Below are 15,884 nucleotides of genomic sequence, written 5' to 3'. Positions count from 1 at the left end.
CGGATGTGTGTCTGGTGAGTGGGTGGGTGGATGCATGGATGAATGGATGGCGGATGGATAAATGGATGGCTGTCTGGATGTATGGATGGATGGATTCATGGATGCATGTATGGGTGATGGGTGGACGGATGTGTGTGTGGTGAGTGGGTGGGTGGATGCATGGATGAATGAATGGATGGTGAATGATGGGTCGGTGTATGGGTGGATGGATGCATGGATGCATGTATGGGTGCTGGGTGGGCGGATGTGTGTGTGGTGAGTGGGTGGGTGGATGCATGGATGAATGGATGGCGGATGTATTAATGGATGGCTGTCTGGATGGATGGATGGCTGGATGGATGAATGGATGGATGGATGAATGGATGGATGGATGAATGAATGCTCAGCCTCGCAGATGGGGACGGGGGAGGGGGAGCAGGCAAACGGGGTGTGAGCGTGCGCGCATGGCCATACAACATGCATTGTGAGAAATACAAGATAACTAGCATCAAGAACCATTACTGCCTGCTGCGCTTCCTTAATGGACCCTGTTTCTAGCCTCAAGGGCTAGTGTGTGTGAGGCACGTCACCACGCATAGATTTTTCTATTAGTCAGCATTCTCAAGAGGTGTGAGCTAGTATTGTGTTTTTGCACCAGCCCTTTTATTGTATCACAAGTCTCAGCTGACTCTTTGATGCAAAGCTGGGAAACAGAATTTAATGTCCACAAATACAAAGAGGCATGCGCTTAGGAAGATATACTTCTTCAGTGAATACTTTACATAGGTTGCCACATGGATTACACCAACCTGTACTGCAGTATCATGAACTGCAGACTGACATGCTCTTTGACCTATGGAGGAATTGTGAAGCAGTTTGTCAATTCATGCTGCATACTACACTTTGTAGTATAGTAACAGTGTACCTGCTAATGCTACGATGCCTACAGCAATGATAATATGACTTAACACCCTCTGAAACTTAGTTAAGTTTGGTGTAACTTAGGGATACATTGGAGCGTTAAAAAAACGAAAAGGAAAGAATCCCGTCGCTGGGACAAACAAGCTTTTTCATTATCCACAAAGCAGGCGCCCTATAGGTGCAACAAACTTGGCATTTAGCAACATTTTTGCGTTGGACAAAACGAAAGCAGGGTGGTGATCTCTTACACATGTTTTATGATTGTCAACTTGCTCACTCTATAAGGCTTGAGCTATCCCACTGCTATATGCTTGCGAGTCCACATATTCACTCATTTGCATAAACTTGAGAAAAACTATATTGCATTCTTGGGCCATTTTGTAGTTTGGTTGTCAAACCCATTCTCCCAGAATGGAAATCAACTCATACCTTATCAGTTCATACTTAGTGGGCCTGGCTGTGTTTCATATGCACTCAGCACTTCATTAATCAAAGAAACTGGCCAACAAGGCTGGACTGGGAAACCAAATGCACCTCTGCCAAAAATACTCACCTTAAACACCCCTCCTCGTGGTATCTCTCCCTATCCTATCATCCACTCTCTCTCACTCTCCTTCACTCCTCAAACCCTGATCGCTTTCTTTCTGCCTTCTTCCTCCCACCCACCCTCCCTTTCTCTCTCTGACTTGAAGCCTCCCTGTGCCAGCGACGGTTAACCTCGAAGAGCCGCAGAAAGTCCTAAACGTCTCAGGGGCGACCATGGGCCTTCAAATCAGACTCCAAAGCATGCAGCCCTATGACACTGGGGAAATGCCCGGTGGATTAAAAGGTCGGGGTGGCCCAGACAGACAAAACTAGTTAAATTTTGAACATATTAGATTACCTAAAAGAGATAAAACCTCAGTGAAATTGTGGTAAATAAAAAACTAATTATTTACGCTGTCGGAATTTCTAAAATTACCCAAGAAATGGTAATACATAAAATGAGGAGCAGAGTCCGTGGTCTTCGAGTTGAAAGGGTTTTATTCCAGAACTCGAGTTAAGGGAGAGCTCCTTCACCAAGCGGGTTCAGGAGTAGTCTGCTTTACTTGGAACATAACAGCACTTATATACATTATGAGTACAATCAAAAGAAGGAGTTCCCCCGGACTTGATTCAATCATTCATGATGTAATCATACGGAAGACATAGCATGCTTGTTCTCGTTTAAAGAATAACTTGGATTACATTTACACATAGACAAACATATTGCATTGGAGTGATTGTGGTGACAAGTTACAGAGTTACTAGTGTCTGGGGACAGAGAATCGAGGCATTGTTACAGAGTCGTTTCTGTCGGAAAGGTAAAGAGGACGAGGCATTGTGCGTTCTTTACTTCTTACACAAGGGCGGTGATGTCTCACAATGGTATATGTGTGCAGCTGGGAGGAAGGAGAATGGGCTGTGGTTAACTATTCTTCTTCATGGCTGTCTCGTGTGCTTGATCAGGTTTTCCCTTGATTGTTGACCCAACCCGTGGCTGCCCCCGCAAGCTGAGAGATCATTGACGAGCGAGAGCCGCTCGTTCTGTGAGTTGGAGAGGGGGGTTTTGGTGAGCCAACCATCTTAACTGACTCCGTTCTGGTCTAAGGGAAAATATCGAACGGGACGGAAACCCGTAAGATACACGATGGCTGGCCATTATTTTCTTTGCATGTGCCAGTACAACGAAGAGAAAAATAGGCAAGAGGGGGTATAACAGGATCTGTGCTTGAAGTAGGAAAATCGGCTTGCCTGGTCGGTGTTAGGGTGAATAGGGTGCATGATGGGACAACGGGCGGAAAAGGGAGTTTTTAGTCAACTTCCACAAAATTCCAACACTGTCTTACTAAATTCACACCTCTAATTATAGTCCCAGCTGTACTTTTGGAACCTAAGAAAATAAAACATAACTTACTTTATAATGATTGACCAATATTTCAATTCAATCGATCTCGGTCCTTGCAACAAAAATTCCTCTTCATTTGTACAATCTTATCAAACACATCCGTGTCATAAATCTCACACTTTGATTGTAAGTAGTTATATGCAGATCTCCTCGTGATCTACTTGTCCCACGCAACACCTGGTTATTAAATAATTCCAGCAGATTCCCGTACTTTCTGCATACAGGCTATCATGGCTGAAATGTAATAGGAAGGCATTAAACATCGCGTTGTTATGTCGTGCGATGTAATGTCGGCGATGTAACACGTGATCCAATTAAAAGTCCGCATTAGCGGCGCAACAACGCGTGATGTTTAAATTGCCGATGTCATCGCCGTTGCGATTTAAAAGCCGCAATGTAAATGCGCGTGATATCTATGTCCGCGATATCGCGTCATACAACCCTTGTAATTAAAGCCATTGGCACTTAGGCCACAGTAGGTAACTGCCTTCCATCGCTAGGCTGTCAGGCGAGGTGACCAGCATCCCTGACAGTGAAAACTAAGAGGAAGGCCCAGGTGATTTAAGACCTGCCTGGCAAACACCTCAGTGAGATGAGACACACTTGATAAGGAGGATTTTGCAGCCCAGCCGGCCACTTTCGAACAGAAGGACATTCATGCATCCAGAAAGACATGGTGTGTAAGAGATACCCATGACTTTGCATAAAGCGGGCATGGGACTACTACTCCTTGGAAACATCAAACACGTGCACCTCAAAAGACTCAACACAATAGTGACCAAACCAAAATGTGATGATGGATACAGACTGGAAACATAAATGTTAGAAATTTAGTTTTTGTTTGGCAGAGGTATGCACCCTGTCCAAGCAGGAACCACAATCCTAGTCAGGGAACGTCAGTAAAACACTTTAAATTAATCCGTGCTCACCTTCGGGTAGCTTGGCACAGAGAAGTCAGTCTTAACTTAAGAGGCAATGTGTAAAATATTTGCACTACACTTTAAACAGTAACACAGTGAAAACAACACAAAAAGACTCAACACCAGTTTAGAACAATAGTTTCTATTTTTATCAACAAAACAAGAGCAAAACAACAAAAATTCAATAAGTAGAAGTCAAGATATGAATTTTTAAAGAATAAATGTGTTTTTGTGCTTAGAAACAGATAGCCCCAACTGGGGCTAACTGGTTGCGCTTGACCGGGGCAGATCCAAAAGTTCAGGATGACTGCGGTGGAGTGCAGGTCGGATAAAGGGACCAGCCTTGGCCTGCTGAACAATACTTTGGATGTGCCTATGTCGTGGGCAATGCGTGTGGGCAAAGGAGGCAATGCGTCGCTGTCAAGCCTGCAGATGTAGGCGATGCGTCGGTTTCCAAGCTGCGCAAAATCGAAGATGTGTTTAGACTCAACGTGTGATGAACATCGGGGCGATGCATCACCGTCGAACTGCAAGGCTGTAGGCCATGTGAGTAGCACAAAGCAATGAGTTGACAGCGAGCCACACACTTTTTTGGAGATGCATCATAAACAGGGGACGATGCGTTGCACAATCGGCGATGGGGTGCCTGCGGTTGGTGCAGCAGCGGCGATGCGTCAGTGGCAAGGTAAATGCACCAATTCCGATCAGTGCAACGTTGTCAATGCATGGATTTTCTTGTGGCAGCATTTGATACACACTTCCAAAGGCCCAGGACTTCATTGGCACCACTTGGCAGAGCAGGACTCACAGCAGAGAGTCCAGGTGCTGGTTGTATCACTGAGACCTCAAAAACAGGAGACAAGCCAACAAGCCATGGACATACTTTGGTTCTGGGATGTAGAGATGCAGGTGTAGTCCCTCTTACTCCCAGGCAAGAGGTTGCTGGCCAACCAGCAAAGCAGTTCAGTCAAGATGCAGTGCCTCCAGAAGCTCAGCAGTCCTTCTTCGTGGTAGAATGTACTCAATGCCAGAAGTGTTCTGATTTGGTGGTGTCAGAGGTCCAGTACTTTTCCAAAGATGGGCCTTCAAAGTGGGGGAGACTTTAAAGAGATGGTTTGACGTGCACAGAGTCCCTGTCTTTCCTGCCCTGGCTCCAGACTCACTACAGGGGGGTAGGCAACCCTTTGTGTTGGGACAAGACACAGCCATTTCAGGTGTTGGTGTCAGCTCCTACCTCCCACCCTGCTTAGGATAATCCATCAGCATGCATATGGCCACTCAGTCACACCTACCCTTACTTTGTGTTTAGGTTGTTTTTTTAAATTTGCCATTTCATATACACCAAATTTGGGGGTCCCATCTCTTCCCAATTGGAAATGACCCCTATAAGCTGTAATAAGGCAATCCCAATGTTACCCTATGGATTAGATAGGCCTTGCCGCAGTGAAACACAAATGTAAGAGTATTTCACTACAAGCAGTGCTTTAAATGGGGAAAAATAAGTGCAGGTACTCATTAAAATAGAGGTGTGGCAAGTGGGCGGGGCTAGGGGTGGGGCTAAGGTCAAAATCTCATCATACTTAGAGACTTCTGTACCAGTTGCAGCACAGACTGCAACACACGAGAAATGTGTTCATGTCAAAAAACACAGATTAACTCATAACACAAAGTGAAAGTCATTATGGCACTTTCACCAGAATGGTCGCTGCACATCTGCTTGACAATGCAGGGTCTGTCTAAGGACCCTGCCCTGTTATTCACAGCGAGACCCAAGCCCTCTCACCTACCTACAGTTGGGGACATTCAAATGCGCGCTGCTGGAATCTTCACCAGCTACTCTAGAAAAGGATACTTCAGCCGAGTAAATTACAAGCTCATGGGAGCAGAGTGGCCTCTACCCTGCACTGGAGCAGAAACCCAACCTGAGCCTGCCATGCCGAGGATCAGGGTACCGGTACTCTCCCTGGCTACAGAAAAGTGCCGGTACTGAAGGAAAAAAAAATCGGAAGTGCCAGTACTCAGTACCGGTGAGTACCGGCCCATTTAAACACTGACTACAAGGAAATCTAAAAACCTAAAAGTACATGTCCTAATATTTAAATATACTGCACCCTGCCCATGGGCTGTCCAGGGCCTATCTTAGGGGTGACATATATGTATTAGGAAGAATGGTTTGGGCCTGGCAAGTAGGTTAACTTGCAAGGTTGACATGGCAGTTTAAAACATATCACTGTAAAGCACTGGCAGGCCTGAGTAAAGGGCTACATAAGTGTGTGGCACAATCAGTGCTGCAAGCCCACTAGTATCATGTGATTTACAGGCCCTGTGCAAATGTAGTGCACTTTACTAACAACGTATAAGTAAATGGAATATGCCAGTTGTGGATAAATCAATGTTACAATTTTGTTAAGTAAAGACCACATGCACTTTAGCACTGGTCAGCAGTGGTAAAGTGTCCAGGTTCCTAAAGACAGCAAAAACAAAGACAGCAGAAACAGTAAAAAACAGGAGGTTAGAAGGCAAAAAGTCAGGGAAAACTGTGTCAATGATACCAGATCTAACAATGGACATATGTTGTATTTTTCTAATGGATGCCTAAATTGTACCCACACCAGGATGTTATGTAACTTCTATCCTAGAAAAACCTCAAGGCGAACAAGCCATCATTTCAAGTCTAATTCCACATAAAACCCATTCCATAACGCACCTGATATGACCCTTTCTTCATGTTCTTACAAAAGAAATACAATGTAGAGTGCAAGGATTATATTATTACTTTCCTTTCAGTGTACCTCTATGGGACAACCCTGGCTGACCACTGTGAATGTCTTTCATCAGATAGGGCTTGGCCAAAGTAAAATCACAATCTCTAGTACTTTAATCTCCGGTTTTCGCAGTGAAAGAATAAAATATGGTTCTCAGTATCTGAAGTCTTTTTTGGCTGCCTGACAACCATGATTTGTGTCTTAAGGGCATGGGAACTTGCAACCCTGTTGCTTTCTCAATCAATCAATTTTAGCGCTTGGCCTGGTGTACAAGTCCAACCATGACGCAATTTCACCATTAGCCACCCAATACAACCCCCGCCTAACTTCCCAAGGTATTCGCTCCATGTCATCCATCCAGAGGCCAAATATCAGCCTTGTTCCTTTATCTTGCACTGCTCCAGTCTAAACTGAAACCGCTTGGGGAACTTGGCACCATTGAAGCTTATCCCCAAGAACTCTCTCCCATTGCCTCTACACAACGACCCACCAACCACATATTTTCAAAAATATCCAAAAACCCACCTCTTACTCCCAGCATGTATCCCCTAATATCAAGCATCCTAAGGGGAGACATCCGTTACATTGCGGTCTTCACACCGCAATACGTTTACAACGCAGGCATTACAACGACTTGCGCTGGATAGCGCTATACACTGAGCAATAGTATGATATACTATTCCAACACCTTCCCTACTGTTACGTGGGCTGGAGTTTGAATAGTAAATCATACTATTTTTAAGTCCAGCGCCATCCAGCGCAAGTCGTTGTAACGACTTGCGTTGTAATGCCTGCGTTGTTAATGTATCGCGGAGTGAAGACCGCAATGTAACGTCACATATTCATCCTGAGACTACTGCTTTCCTTGAAACTCCTGTCACTTTGTCACACCCTCTTATTGCCTGAGCACATTAAGAAACCATTACATAAATAATTTTAAAAAACAGGCAATCTGGCCCAGGAGCCTTATCAGGGTTAAGAGTGTCACTAACCGCAACAATCTCCTGAAGAACTATTGGAAGGCCAAAGCTGTAGCTTCCACCTGATCCACTTACATGATCAGCGTCACTGAGGTTGTGTCTCAACACGCCTGAGATACAGAGTGTCTGACTGTAAAACACCTAATAGACATAGAATAACAACTCATTCATTGCCCATCTGCTATTCTACTCTGGTGTGCTATTTGCCCTTCACATATTTAAAACTGCTCTTGAATCACATTATTGCCTTGTCCGATCTATCTATCCTGTTCTTCTGGCTAAGACATTCTGTTCGATGATCTCTTGTTCTGACAATAATTGTGTGGTCCCCAGGGGCATCTTAAACTAATCCAAGTTGCACTCTGTCCTTCCCTATCACCTTAAGAATGCCATTTTCAAGGGTTCAGATAGATCTCTAATGTACACCTTACATTTTCCCCACACAATGACATGTCTAAGGATACAGTGTACATTTTTATAAAGCCTTATAATTTCATCCGGTAATTTAAATGAGTATATCAGGTAGAACAATGCGTCTAGCATGAATTTCTAGGCTTTTCAGTTTTTATAAAGCCCTATATATGCTCATATTTAGAGAGCGTTGGTCTAGAGTCTGAAAGTTTGCAAAATAGGAAATAACAAACCTTTACATTTCTGTCCACACTACGCAACTACAAAAAATAGTTGCTCCAGGACACAGATGTTCAAAAAGTGGAATAATATGTGTACTCATGGACACTAGAATGAGCATGTCTGAAAGTATTAGCCACAGTGTGAAAACTTAATGTCTTCCACACCTGAACTAAGCAAAACCAAAGGGATGATGAACGGAGTGTTGAACATAGCAAAGACTCACCCCCAGTCAACTGCTCTGGGTTTAATCCATTATCATTCTTTAGCTCACTCCACCACCCCAGTTCAGACATGGCCATATGCAAATCAGTCCGACCCTGTGCCTCTTGGTAACAGTCCAGCCCAAACTGCCAAGCCATGTCTTCCCTGGACTGGAAACAAGCATCCTGGGACCGGTTTCTGGCTAATCAGCCTTCATCAGCCAGGCTAGCTTGAATCCAGTGGCAAAGTGAGCAAGGGACCCACGTCTGGGCATACCCTGCCAACTTTGGGCAAACAAAGCAAAATCAAAGGGATGATGGACGGAGTGTTGAACATAGCAAGCACTCACCCCCAGTCAACTGATATGGGTTTAATCCATCATCATTCTTCAGCTCACTTCACCACCCCAGTTTAGACATGGCGATATGCACCTCCTGTTTCCCTCCCGCTGCTACCGACCTCCGGTCCTATGGTCTTTTCCTCTCTGCGTCCCGCCCTATACTGTGCCGCCGCTGCTCTGAGTGGTTCCCTGGGCACGGGTATGTCTCTGTGACTCCCTGCCTTCTTGTAGGCCCTTTATCCACTTCGGATTTTTTTTCTCTGCTCTGTGCCTCCGAATGCTGCTGCTGTGAAAGCTTCTGAGTGTGCAGAGTGCGGACTGGTCTTGGACATGCCCCCACAAAGAGCTGTTTATTGGCACGAAGTGAACTGAACTACTCAATGCGCACACAGCAGCGTGTAGTGTTCGCAGCGCACCAGGAGAGGATTCAACACAGCAGCAGGAGTCTGTAAGCCCCGTCCTTTTTCAGACTGGGGGCCTGTTGAGACATCACAGAGTGAAAGAACCTAAAAAAAAAAAAAAAAATCCGAAAAAGACGGGGCTTAATTGGAAAGACAAACCTCTTCTCCAATGACTGGCCAGCATTTAGGAGGCCAGCCAATGGAGAAGAGTGGCGGGTTCAAGCCCCACTACTAGAAAACATAAAATCTCGCCAGCGAGACTGCGCAAGTGCAGCCTACTCTAGACGATACCTAAAAATAAGTACATGGTCCCCTGCCTCTCACCCTCACTGCCCTTTGCGCCATCCCACACCCTCCCAGCCCCATGTATTTCTCTTACATTGGCTGCACTTGCATGCTCGGATTTTCCATACAAAGCAGTAAACTGGCATGCCAAAAATAAAAAAAATCTAATTTCGTGTTCCAGGTTCAGCAGGGATCACTGAAACAATATCGAGAGACCGAATATCGACTACAAAAAATATCGACGTAATTATATTGAGTACAAAAATATCGACTACCATTACTTAAACATAAAAGTACACAAATATCGAGTCAAAAATATCGCAACAAAAAAACATTGAAAACAACATTATGGACCCTAAATCATATCGCAAATAAAATATATCGACTTTCAATACACATAAAGACATAATCAAAAATATCAAAAACAAATATATAGACACTAAAATATCGATAAATCACATTATTGACTTCACAATACATATTAAACATACAAATATATCTGTAAAATAAAACATTAATCGTAACATAAATCAGCATACTTATATAAAATATAACATACTACAATTAAACAATAAATAAACAGCAACATTTATAACATATAAAACATTTTTATAATACAATAAGTTCACATAATATAATCATATAAAACATTATACAGCTCACATTACAAAACAATATTTAAAAAATAAAATGAAAAATAAACGCACCACAATATAAAATCATTACCTACCATCTACAAAAACAATCACTGAACTACCAAAAAAATTCAAAAAATCTCAAACAACCAACAAAAAACACCAAACAATTAAATCGACCAATCAAATCAACCAACACATAATTCAAACACTATATAAAGAAAGAAAACACACAATTAGATACCACTTGGTGCTACAAAACGTCAAGAAGGGGAAACTCTGCCAAATTTTCTACAGAAGAGAAAACTGCTACCATCAAAAAAAGGATAAAGAAAACCAAAGTAAGTACCTGACATTAACTACCAGGCTTAGCACTACAAAGTACAAATTATAAATTAAACAATAAACTAATCATTTTCTTTCATGTTTACCATTTATTGCAGATATACCACAATTAAAGAAAAAAAGACCAACATTTACAAACCTATCAACTCTAAAAACAAAGTAAGTATACAAACTGAAATAACAGAGACAACTTATAAAACTAAACTTAGAAAGAAAACGCCCAAAGGAAAAGGAATTCAATAATTGTAAACAAAACATATACAATAAATTATTTTTCTTTTACCAACAGACCATCAACAAAAGAAACAGAGAAGAAAACCATCGAAACACAGAGCACAGCCTTCCAAACAACTTAAAAACTGGTAAATATACTGTGAAAATGTGATAAATGTAATGATAAAAGTAAAACAAATCTAAATTTCTCTATGTAACATTTATTTACTATAGAAAGAAACCAGAACAATGACAGAAGAAGCTAAATTTGTAACTTCACAGAAAGGCAAAATGCTTCTTTGTTATATGGGCTATACATATACCCAAGAAAAACAACATAAATTGAAAGTGTTTTGGAAATGCAGCAAATATTACAGTAATAAATGTTATGGTCGTGCTATAACTCAGGAAACAACTGTTACTAACACAACAGAACATAACCACCCTCCCAACGTTACAGAAATAGAAATTAGACAAATGCTTGACTCCCTAAAAGAAGCAAGCACTAACACAGACCATCCATCTACAACTATTCTTAAAGACCATCTAAGAACTCTCCCCCAACATGCATCAAGTCAAGTCCCTTCTATAGATTCTCTAAAAAGGACAACAGCTAGGCAAAAAAGGCTTACTACAGCTACACCACCTGCCCCAAAAACATTTGAGGAGTCCAAATACCCCTGAACTATCAATAACCCATAATAACGAACCTTTCATCATATATGACAATGCATGTAAAGAAAAAAGAATTATAATGTTTGCTACAGCTGACAATATGGTGAAATTACACCAATGCGAAACATGGATGATGGACGGCACATTCTCAGTGTGCCCAAAACCATTCTACCAATTATACACCATCCATGGACACTATCAAAACTGCAATATCCCCTTCATATATGCCCTACCACCCAACAAACAGCAAACTACCTATACTGAGGTACTATATAAAATAAAAGACTTAACAAATAATTACTTCCCCCCAAAAATTATCATTGACTTTGAGAAAGCAATGATAAATACAATTCTATAAACTTACGCTCACAGAGATATCCAAGGTTGCTACTACCACTTTAACAAATGTATATGGAAACATATACAATAATCTGCCCTAAGCACCCAATACTGCACTGACAGTACTTTTGCCTACCAGGTAAAAAAATTAATAGCACTGGCCTACGTTCCAGTTACAGACATAGCGGAACATTACAACCTATTAATAGACAGCCCCTATTTAAAAAAAAATGAAACTAAACTAAGCCCTCTCTTAGATTATTTCGAAGATACATGGGTAGGGAGACTACAAAGATCCGGACACAGAAGGCAATCAAAATTCCAAATCCCCTGGTCGAACGTCTACCTAAGTACACTATAAACAAGCTAAAAGCAACAACGCTGTCGAAAGATGGCACAATGCTTTCCAAGCAGGTACAGGCAGAGGTTCTCTAACCCTACATAAACTCCTTCAAGCATTACAAAAGGAGCAAAGCTACCAAGAACTCCGAATGGAGCAACCTATAACACAAATAGGCCCTAAACTAACTAAAGAAATGAAAAAAATGTACAACACCTTACAAAATATATCTGAATAATTTCCTTCCAATTTCTAACATATACCATAAAATTACACAAAAAATAACATAACAATCCCACCCAAAAAAATAAATGAAAAATACTTACTCACTTTGTTGCTGAAGAGAAACCTTTGTAACCAAATAAGTCATTCCTTCGAAGTAATCGACCCAAACAATCCAAACGAGATCATCCAAAAATAAGACGAAATCAAAAAAATCCTCCTCCAAAACAATCCACTAGGAAACACTTAAAAACCCGAAAATAGTTCACAAAAACAGAAAAAACGCTCCATGAAAATGCAATATAAATAAAAAAAATTAAAAAATCCATAACGATTCTTCTCCATAATGCATCCAACGATAAGCCATTAAAGACCCGAAAATAGTGTAAAACATAAAAAACGCTCCTGGAAAACCGAAAATGTTAGAAAATGTGTCTCTAATATATAAAAAAATAATAGAGACGCTTCTTACGAGAAAAAAACGCAATCTTCTCCCAAAAACGACATCCACATGAAGTACCTGTAACATCGAAAATATACATACCCACCCGCACACAATACACCCCAACATACAATATAAATCATTATTAAACATAATAGAAAACATTACGTTACATTTCTAACCCTATTCCTACCTCATCAACATACGAACCCAAAAGTAGTAAACTGGAACCAAAAGGATAACCGTAACTACCGCCTAAAACACACACATCCTACAACTACCAAACAATAGAAAACTTACTCACTGTTTTGGAGGAGGGGGGATGCGAGCAGGCCCCCATTGTAGCCGCCACCGCCAGGAGTCAACTTGTGCAGTCCACAGCACCGCCGCCCCGGGACTACATCTCCCGGCAGCCTTAGCGGCGGCGCTGCTTCCTGACACCACCACGGAAGCGCCAGGAGGCGCCTAAAAGCAGCGCTCTGCTCGGCGGAGCGCGGGGGATATTGATACTCACTGTTTTGGAGGAGGGAGGAGGCGAGCAGGCCCCCATTGTAGCCGCCACCGCCAGGAGTCAACTTGTGCAGTCCACAGCGCCGCCGCCCCGGGACTACATCTCCCGGCAGCCTTAGCGGCGGCGCTGCTTCCTGACACCACCACGGAAGCGCCAGGAGGCACCTAAAAGCAGCGCTCTGCTCCGCTCTGCGGGACGCCAGGCGAAGCCCGGGCAAAGGGCGGGCGCTCTGTGGCCCTCAGAGGACCCGAGGAGGACGGGACGGGCCACCCCACTTGGCGCCATCGAAGGAGGAGGTACAGAGACTCTAAATCTTTCTATCTTTTCCGCTTTGAATTGCCTATTATCGTTTCCGGATTTCTGCTGTCCAATAATTATGTCCTTCTGGGAGGAGCTGAATGCCCTGTGTGGCACAAACTATTTACCGGAGGTATCAACTCCCCCTATAGTGGGCAGAGACACTGACCAAATAAACTGCACTCCCCAGGATGTACCTTTATCCCCCGAAAAAATCCTTCCTCAAGCTAACATACTGTCCCGGGGCTCAACCAGTAAAAGGAACCATGATGAGGCTAATAACGATCAAATGTGCTGTAGCCCCTCATTATCCCCCTCCAACCCAACTTTATTAATGACGGATAAGGCTGGGACTAGAACAAATGACTCTGTGTCGCCCCTCCAATTGACCCTACTGGCTCAAATCGAGCGATTGTTAAACTCTGCATTATTACCTCTGGTCACTAAAATCAACGATCTGGGGGACAGGTTGTCCAGTATTGAAAAAACAGTAAAAAGGATTTATCCATTACCTGAAAATACTGCTATACCTATATGTCCTACTCTCTCTACCAACCTCGAAAAGGCTAAGTCCGTTGTAAGCAGGAAAGTTCAAACTCTTGATTCCCCTCTTACCACACCCACTCCAAGTGGCCGCAATGTTACTTCTAATCCTGTATATGTCCCTCACACAGCTCCTAGAATTATTCAAGAAAGAAGGCATCAAATTAATCTACCCCCTGAAGCCGCCCCATACGTGACTGTTCTCTCTGGGGTCCCTGCAGTTAATCAGGGCAAACTTGAAACACACCAGGACCTGCTGAACAAAGCCATCTTTTGGCTCCAAAACAACAGACCGTTACCACCTGCTCTAGATGGCGGAATTTTGAGCGTCAGGAGGGTGGGGTGGCTAGGTATGTTGCCCAAAGATATTCCGGGGGACTTGATATTAATTAAATTCAAACACAGGAACATTGTCCCCTACCTACTATCTTCCCAGCCCAAAATTGGAGATGGTCCCATCTGTATCTGGGACTTGTATGACTTTTATCCTAGCCCCCAACCACTGAATTATAATACTTGGTGAAAGGGGACTGTGTGCACTTTGTGTTATTACTTTGATTAGTTGACTCGTTTTTAGTTTGTTTTAAATAGTCGATTTTCTTTTAACTTTGTAATGAATTGTCGAGTTATTTATGTATGTATGTATTTCTTTCTGTTGCTTTTATGGTTTTAAACTTAAAAACCGAATAAAGCTTATTTGACACGATAGAAAACTTACACACACTCCACAAACACTCAAACTAAACATTTAACTTAAATAAAGTAGTTAAATAAATCTTACCCTTCCACACGCGAAGCAGGCTCCAACCGCGAGCTCTTCCAAATCCAAATGACCCAAAATAACATGGCGCGGTTACAAAATAGGCCCAAACAAACAAAAGTCCCATTTATATTAACATTAAATAACATTGTAAAATTATTTTACACATGTTACAATATACATTATGTAACTTTTATATTTTTTTCAACTAAACAAAAATGTTACATTGTTATAAAAATTATTCAAATATACTATATGTTATTTTCAATGACTTTACATTAAATAAACAAACATTTATCTTATTAACAATTACTTACATGACTGTATGAATATACAATACTGTTATTAATATGACTATTATTTACTGTTTGTATAAACCAATTTTTGACCTACAAACATTAGCAATGTATCTGTAAAATTTATTATTATTAATATTTTATATATTAATAATAAACATTTATTTCAAAAACCACAAATGTAAATATTATAAAAATGTTAACAAAACCTACCTTTTGGTATTAATGTTTATAAATATGTGTACTACAAAAATGTTTAAAAATACTACCACAGTGTTAAAATATTTATTTAAAAAGTTGTTCTATATGACTTGTCAAATAAAGTTTAAAATAAACAAAAAAAATTACACTTAATAAATATTACTTTACTTCAAAATAATTGTTATAAATTATGTTTGCAATATTAATTTCTTCAGAGATTTATACAACTGTGATAAAAATGTAAATATTTTTAATTTATTTCATGAAAACAAAAATGTACAGATAACATTGTAAAATGTCAATACAATTTTTTTCTGATTTCTTATTTTATTACCTAATTTTTGAAAATAATAAAATATTTAAAACATGCTGTGACTCAAATTAATTTATTTTTAATTACTAACAATTACAATAATGAATTAATATTGTTATAATAATGTTACCATACAACATAAGTTCAACATAGTTAATATCTTTATATATACTCTAACAATATACTAAACATTCATATATTATAATTTACTATTCCCACTGCATCAACTAGATATTGTACCAAAATGCTGAACAGTCAACCAAAATAATTTATCATTCCCACTCCACCAAGTATAATCTCAGAGAAGATGCAAAACCCTTAACCTCAAGTAAGATGCTAGACACAAAACCCATATAATTTACTATTCCCACTCCACCAAGTACAGACTCAGAGAAGGTGC

The sequence above is a fragment of the Lissotriton helveticus genome, chromosome 10 (genome assembly GCF_964261635.1).
Source record: "Lissotriton helveticus chromosome 10, aLisHel1.1, whole genome shotgun sequence".
Lineage (NCBI taxonomy): Eukaryota > Metazoa > Chordata > Amphibia > Caudata > Salamandridae > Lissotriton > Lissotriton helveticus.
This window is presented reverse-complemented; position numbering follows the sequence as displayed.